General features: G+C 36.6%; 1 protein-coding gene across 2 annotated transcripts in view; it reads right to left on the minus strand.

The window, feature by feature from the left end:
- The window catches only part of LOC149804911 (forkhead box protein N2-like), a 110,106-nt gene extending 105,862 nt beyond the window's left edge, over nucleotides 1-4,244 (minus strand). Inside the window, exon 1 of one of the 2 annotated variants that reach the window (XM_089945821.1) lies at nucleotides 4,204-4,244. The gene's annotated coding sequence lies outside the window, so the exon portion shown is untranslated. Of the gene's footprint in view, nucleotides 1-4,131 lie in introns of both variants that reach the window. The other variant, XM_089945819.1, reaches the window with a different exon arrangement.
- Nucleotides 4,245-8,794: the final 4,550 nt, after the last annotated feature.

The raw sequence follows: 8,794 nt of genomic DNA on the forward strand, positions 1-8,794 counted from the left end.
AAATTACTCTGGACCCATAAACAGTCATTTAATTAGATTTAGATGACTTGGTTCAGTATTCAATGCAGTTTGGCTGAGAGTGGCTGGTATCAATAAATACCAAGGCAAACAAAGTAAAGAGGACACATTTGATACTTTTAGGGATCAACCATTCAATCTCAATTTCTTGTGGGGATAGAAAGGGGAGGGGTTTAACTCCTGGCTGCCATAAAACATACCTGTCAAAACACAACAGTTCATGCAAAAAAACTTTTTTTCACCCAGAAACCCAGACATGAACATATTTCAATAAGCACAGTTTTTCATCAGATTTGGGAGACAAAAAAAGAGAGCGACCAAAATGTTCCGATCACCACTATATATGGCCTGAGTATGTATAAACAGTAAACAGTCCTGTTTACAGCCCATGAAAACTATCCTTGGGGCAGTTTATACAATAGACTGTCATTCAGGCAAGGTAAGGTGGTCACACAAGAGCAACATCATTTCAATAGATTACCTAATTAGCTGAGAAAAGCTTGAGTGAAACCCTATTACATACTTTTAACACTGCTGTGGGTCAACCCATTAGGCTAATTTCCATAGGTAAAGTGGAATAGCCCAATCTATTTGGAGTTGTATGTAAATCAAAAAGGCATGTGTTGAAAAACAAAAATAATCGCATCAATGCTTTGAATGAAAATGTTTAAGCAATCTTTAAAGAAATGCTGGCAAGTTTGCTATCAGTGGCAACATTTCTTTGAACTCCAATTTCACTCCATGTAGAAAACATAAAACCCAATTAATCTGGTAGTCTAAATAGTACATAAGTGTGACTTAATAAAGCCATCTGCGAAGCTCAACAAAATGATTTATTTTCTGCACACAATGCAAACACCATAATGATATCAGTAATTCTGAATGGTAATATAATATTGTAACAACAACACCAGGCACATCTGACACTCCCCCACACAATTCAGGCCAAAAAAGATTACTTTCCCAACAAAAAACTGAAGTCTCTAATGTGTGCAAAGATGAACATTACACTTGCATTACCTTCAAACCTCCCACACACAAATACAAATACACACACACTCAACCAATGACAGCAGCAAGAACATAATCTAACGAACAAATTATTCTAATGTCCAATGGATTTCAAGTAAATTAACTTGGTATATATTTTTATTTAAATAATGCCTTTCTAATTAAGATTATACAAGTATCAGCACATTTGTGTGGTGATGGTACTGAACAATGTTAAATCCACCAGCTATGTTCTTTAAAAAATTTTATGTCAAATTTTAATTTCCTGTACGTTCTGTAAGCTTATATGAAAAGACAACTCATTTTCAATTGGATGATGTCAATTTCTTGGGATCATGCACACTGCCCCCATTTGGGTCCTCCAAACACACATTATGAGTCTTCAAAAACCAGAACAATCTCTGGGAATATGGCAGATATGATAAAGCTTGAAAAAATTAAATGGTCACCCAACCCAATTAACATCAAAAGAACATTCTATCTGAATAATTTCAAGGAAAGTCTGGTATTCATTTCAGCTCAATACAAAACAATGTTCACAAGAAACTGCCTTAGAACATAATCATTTTTAGCTGTTGTAATTGACATTCCCCCCCCCCCCAAAAAAAAAAACGAAGTTCACTGTATGTCAAGGGCTATAACTCTACTGGATATGGATGTTGTTGTTGTTGTAGGGTTTAAGGCCATTTTTCAGCAGACGATAGGCTATACATGGCTTCCAGTATTAATGGCGGAGGAAGAACCCAGGAAAACCCAGAAAAGAACCACTGACCCATGAGAAGCTACTGGCAAACGGATATGGATGTCAATATACCAATCACATAAAAGGCACATCTAGGTCTTAATAAAATGTACATTTTAAACTGCATCAGAATACATTAAATAGTTGTAGAGCTATACTGGATACTAGGATCTGCTGATGCAGTGAAAATTTAATATTGATGGGGAAAAAAGGATAATAACTAAATATTGGACCTAAATAAATGAAACCTTTAGAAGGCATATCTACATGTTATAGGCAATTCACCTTTCAAGCGGTATCTAAATTGTGTGAAAAGGCTGCAGAGCTATACTGGTCAATAATAATTATGCTGAATGGTACTTGAGCTATGCTAGTTAAAAGAATCTGCTGTAGGGGAGATGTAACACTAATGGAAAATATGCAATAACTGTATAAAAATGTCAAAGGAAAAGGCAAAACCATTCAAAGCTGCTTCTACAGGTAACAGCCAGTTTACTAACCAAATGACTGCCAATTACATGTATATGGAAAGGATACATAGCAATTTTGGTTAAAAGAAGAGTGAACAAATCCACAAACAGCCAGATGAACTGATGGATGCAAGGAAAATATGATTACATAAAGCTCCCACATCTCATTGTGGAGCCCTAATATTAAATTTAATGTATCATAACATCTAAGATTTATTATAAAAATGAACATTGGACACAAAATAAACAATATGCTAACCTTAAAGAATGAATATCTAATAACAAAATAAGAATCAATTAAAAATGAGAAGAAAAAAAAACCTATATGTATGCATGTTTTGCCAAGAACAGAAATTATAAACTTGCTTGTAAATTACATCAAATAAAAGTGTGTTATATTTGCTACATCAGTACATACTGGATTCAAGAGAAGCAAATAAGTTCAGTTTCCGTTTGATCCCAGGATGCTTGCAAGTTTGACAACTTTTGCTAGACTTTTAAATTTTCATATCAAATTTGGTAAAGTTCCAAATTTGGAAATGCATTATTTAAATCTGAAAACTGCTTGAAGTGTTGTTGTTATGAAATTGTCTGGCAGAATGGTTATTTCAAATGTAAAAAATACTCCTGTGTAAATATCTGCAACTTTTATAATAAAGACTGCTGTAGTTTTCCTGTGCTAATGAGAATGTGAGAGGTAAAAAACTGTCATTACATTTTTTTATCCAAGTTATATGTTTAAAAAAAACATATAAGCTAGTTTAAGATGGAAATCAGAATTTCACTACCACCAGTGCTAAGATTCCAATTCAAAAACTAAGTAGAATTCGGTTTTTTTTTTTACCCCTTCCTCTTATTTTTACTGGTTAAAGCGAGACAAATGAAGAAATTAGTAATACATAGTCAGCAGGAAAAATACCAGGTAATTATGATGTTTTGTCAGAAATTACACAACAGTTCTACACCACTCTTTCACATGGTCAAAATAATGTGCAATGAAATTCTTAAGGCAAAAGTTAACTGGGGGAGGAGGGTCATTAGTTACATGGTTTGTTAGTGATCCAGTGTGAAATGCTACCATGTCACTAATAAACCATATAACTGAAAATCCACCATATTGATTATAAACACAGCAGCAATCCAGGTTAGGTGAGTTTCCTCTGACCCTTGCCATACCATTTTTTATATTCTGACATTTATCTTACGATGAGTCCAAAATATAATAAAAAAATTGGGTGGTACGGGTCAGATGAAACTCGGCAAATTTGAGATAATTTCTTGACTACTGTTGACTTATTGTTATTAGTATAATTATTTTGTTTGCTTTTGTTTTTTAATGATCTTCTGATTTTTTTTAATTGTCGCACAAACATTCTGCATGCTGCAGTGCACCTATGTAGTAAATTTCTTAGGGAAAATATACAAACACTAAGCGAATGTCATTTTAAAGTAAAATTCACTTGTATAGGTTAACGACCCATTTATAAAATAACTGGAGAAGCTGCTCAAACTCATGTTATTTTCGAACCAGGTGCAATGGACAAGAAATAGGCAGACGACCATTGTTTATCATATAAAAATAATATATTTTACATCAGAAGACGAGGGGTGTCAAACGCTAAATTGATAATCCTAGCCTCTGTAGTGGAATAAATTCTTAATATGTTAACTAAGCAAAGAAGAGAGTATGGCTTTAAAATTGCATGCTGACTATACCCGAATAAAAGAAAGTATTACGAACGAAGGGGCGGAAGTCATCTTCGACCTCATGTGTGATTTTTTTTTTACGCGGGAAATGTCCCAGATTTTGGGTGCATAGGCTAGGAATACGATGTGAAAAAGGGTCATTACATGTAGATAGTAATTCTAGAAATATATATCAAGCGTTACCTCCATTAATTTGTTTTTTCTAGTGCCTGTCTACAGCGAAGACGTAAAGTAGAAATAGTCAAGCATACAAACCTATTCACAACGTGGACTATGGAGTTAGGTCATCACATGGGAGCGGAAACGATTGCTGAAGACCACGTGATAACGCTACCTCGTTTTCGTTGTTTCCATGAGGCGTTTCATTATATGTACTCACTCCCTCTTACGTGTTGGTTATTTAAAACGAAAGTAAGAAAATAAACATTTTAAAAGAAATTGTGAAAGGCAAAACTTATAACTAAATATTTTGTATATTTGTTTTGGGATAAACTAAACATCTATGATATGCGAATTTTCAAATTCTTATTTTAAATCATTAATTCTTACTCGTTTGCGTTCACTGATGCCAGTTGTTAAATGTCTACGGCAGGTGCGCTGTAAAACTGATCAAGACACAGAACCTTACCTCCCTTTGGAAAGATAACGCGTCAGCAAGGATGTGGTGAGCATAACTAGAGCTGAAACGAACAACCAAAATTCGTATGAAAATACCATTGTTCGAACACTGCAATAGAAAATTGGTTTTTGAATATTCACTTGCTTAACTGGCGAGTTTGACAGCATCTCATAAAAGGAACAAGCAAGGCGAAATGTAAACTATGTAAACAAGGACAACGTAAAACCAGCTAAAATTATTTAAAATTAAAACTCGGGCTTACAAAGTCAGCATAACGTGAAACTTCAGAAAAGTAATATTGCTCGTAAGATCATCGTTTTTCATTGACATTTTTTAAAAGATATGTAAAATGGCGTCGAATAGGGATTATATCCAAGCTATCAAAGAATTTAGGTATCAATCGCCATCGGTCCGAAAAAAAATAACCATTTTCAGACCTTCCTTCCGTCAGCAGTTTTAGTCGATCTAGCATACTATTGACACCCGTCACCCATCCAGTTAGTTTACTTCAGAAGGCTGATATTTCAACATTTAGCCTTTTCTTGCAGTGTTGAAGTCATATATGGATGTCGTCTCACACTACTAAAATTTACATGGGTCAGTTGTCATGACTAGAACAGAACCAAGTTGCAATGGTCTTGCTGATGCAATACAGCTTGCCACTTCTCGTTGGAAACAGCATTAGTAGACAGCAAAGATTATCTAAATATATTAACTTGTGTTGGAGTTATTTAAAAAAAAAACAACAACTTTTAGTTCCTCTTTTTAATGACCACCGTGTTTATTGAGAATCTATCTCTACCAATGAAAGAGAATGGTTTACTCCCATGCTTGGTCTTTAACCTGGTAGAGATTAGATTATATATACTGTGTTTAGAAGCCATACGGTCTTTTGACGCATATTGCTATGTACATGTTAACTATGAGTCCCATGCATGTGTTTTGGGGTTTCGGTATTGATGTATGAATAATAATAATAATAATAATAATAAACAACTGTCTTTAACGAGGATAAAACACATTTGGTCATGACTGACCCATCTGCCATGTGATCCACTGTGTTTGTAATTGGCTATGCTACAAAAACTGTATGTATGGAAGGATGGATTATCGTCTTACGCCACCTCCGCACAATAGCAGCTTTATGGTGCCAATCTAATGTAAAGTCTGAAAAAAAAATAATTAAATTACACAAAAATCCAGAAAGATAAACCCTTATTCAAATTTTCTACAATACACGATATTAGCTTCTGTACTTAACAGCTATTTATAATGTAAAACAACACTTAGGTTTTTTATTATTTAAAACAATATTCTAACAAAAGAGAATCTTGATAATCCCTGCATTTAACTGTACGGGTAATCATGTGTCTGCAATTCTTCATCGTCTTTCTTTAGCTCTGAAGGTATGTGTATGGTCTTATTAAGTTTGGAGATGTTGGTGTTATAGGGTTTAACGCCATTTTTCAGCACAAGACAGGCTATACATGGCGGCCAGTATTTATGGTGGAGGAAGAACCCGGGTAAACCCCGGAAAGAACCACAGACCCACGAGAAGCTACCGGCAAGCTTTCTCACATATCCACATTGGCCGAGCCCGAGACTCGAACCCACGCAGACAGAGGTCAGATGGCAGTGATCCGCGACGGAGAGCGCTTTAGACCACTCGGCCACTGGGAGCCCCCAGTTTGGAGATGAACATTGAAGATAACATATATTCATTTGATTTGTAACCTGAATCTCCCGAAATCACTCAAGACTCCTGTAATGTCATTTAATTAAATTTCATTGACTGCGCTACAGTGTTTGCAATGCGTTTTCGAGGGGTGAGGTGGGGTGGTCAACAACTACCACAGCAAACAAAGAAGTTTGTATTTGTGCTTAATTGAGCCCTCTTCTATATTTAGTCTTTGGTTGTTTTATTTTACATGTAGGTTTGGTTGTTCACGTCTCGTTGTTTCTCAGTGACCATCTTTCTTTGCTTGGTATAATTTTTAACTTGTACTTTTAACCTTCTGTAATTTTCGTACCTCACCTAGCATGCCTTGAATAGTAAACTTGTCAGCAACAAATATGTATATAGGAAGGTAGATATTTGTGCGTGCGTGCGTGTGTTCGTAGGTAGGTAGGTGTGTGTGCGTGGGTATGTATGTATGCATATATGTATACATACATATACGCATGCATGCATGATGTATATATGTATGTTTGTATGTGCGCATCAAAGCTGGGTCAGGTCAAGTGTTGGAGGAAGGAGTTCCAAAATTTCAAAATGGCCTCGACTTTCCTCGAAAGGGCACCAAAGCAAAATTCTACGTGTCTGTTTACTCAAAGTGTGCATAATACCCAATAAAAGTTATATCGAATAAAATGATGGTCACATTTAAATTGACAAGTTACTCTGTGTATGTGTGTGTGTGTGTGTGTGTGTACGGTTTGGGAGGATAGCCGGAATGAGGTCCGGATCCCCCACCACTGATCCGGCCCTGCGCATAATCTCTCTCTGACCCCTAAAATAACGTTTCAGTTACTGTTTAAGTTCTTGTTTTGAATATGAATGTCATTCGTCACTTTATGGTAATGTCACTATGCTTTATGTGCAGCGTGTATAATTTAAAGTACTCTCAGGGTTTATCTGTATTCTGATTCCACCCACAAACCCTGGTTGCAGTGACTTTTCCGTACAGGCCGACTATGCCCAGATCTAGGGCGGCAAATTTTACGGTGGTCTGGGGGTGGGGAGGAACAAATTATTGTTGCATTTTATGCTTTAGTTTTTGTTTTGTTTGTTTGTTTGTTTGTTTGTTGTTTGTGGTGGGGGAAATATTTTTTTTCTTCATGTTTATTAAAACGGCTTCAGTGAATACATCTATATAGCGAGCACAACACTAATACGCAGTTGTTGAAAATACGATTCGCGATCCTTCTTTTCCTTCCACCCCACATATCGGAACTCATCTTCGCTAGCCAAAGTTCCAATGTGTTAACATTATCGGCAGATACCCGATTGAAGAAACGATTATTTAAACAGGAAGAGCTATTTTATACCAATCTGCGGAGGTTGCCACGAGGCAGAATATATTGATTACGAGACGCTACCGTTGCCTTTTAACATCAACATGGACGATACGTCTTCTCTGGTTGCCGATTGGTGTAATAGTGTATACCATCCAGTGCAGCATCTGATAAATTTCCGCTTCCTATTACACACGCCATGAATCGAAAAGACACATAAACAGTATTTCATATTAAAGATTATAATCTTCATCTATATTTATATAAGAAGTCTAAAAGAAAACGGACTCATTTGTGTCGATCCACTTGCCAACATTAAATCTTGGTACTGGCACTTGACCATGCCACAAATGCGGTATGCGGTATCGGAATTAAGTTGCGTAATCAGTTATGCCCCCAGACGGATCTGTACGCCAGTATTATCGCGAGCGTCGGCGAAGACTTGCCAAAGCGAATGTCGTCGCGGTTGAGAAAAGACGTTATCGAAAAAGACGCAGAAATCCATAAAGTATTATCCATGACCGAATCGATTATGGTTTCAGATCCTCGTAAATTAAAGATTTTTTTTTTTACAAACACATTATTGCTAAATAAGCAATTAAATAAAAGGTGAAATAAGAATAACAAGAGGTACTATAAAAGCATATTTACTTACACCATTAGGACTTGCAAACGAACAACGGCCGGTTGTGAGGTAAGTTCACTCAGATGAAACACAACTGGTTCCAGGGCGAACTGTGAATCAGCTCAAACAATTCAAGCGAGACCGTGATTTAAAGATAGCAAGAGACGCAAGAAAAGCCGACATGGTTACTCTATCAGGACTCAGGGACGAACTGCGGACGACCGTGAGGCAGCTTCGTGCAACAGCGACACAACTGCATATCAAGAGCTTTTCACGGGCAAGACGAGCTGCAATTGTACGCAAGGTCGTTGATGAAAAAGACTTCCGCCCTTCCGAAGTCGCTATCGCCGCCGAGTTAGTTAAGTAAGGTCGTCAAAGAGTTAAAGTCCCCGAGTTCGTGTTGCACTATCGAGTTGTAATGTAGATCACCGGACAAACATCCCAAAAGCATACAAATCGGGTAACGACGCTGAGAGGCTTCTCTTAAAAATACGTTAAGGAAAAATATAAACGTTCCAGCACATGGGAGAAACAACGCTGATATGGGTCTGACCAGGATAACTACCGAAGTGGATTTGGTCGAGTTG

This window comes from Sinohyriopsis cumingii, chromosome 2, assembly GCF_028554795.1.
Source record: "Sinohyriopsis cumingii isolate HCF-2022 chromosome 2, ASM2855479v2, whole genome shotgun sequence".
Taxonomy (NCBI): domain Eukaryota; kingdom Metazoa; phylum Mollusca; class Bivalvia; order Unionida; family Unionidae; genus Sinohyriopsis; species Sinohyriopsis cumingii.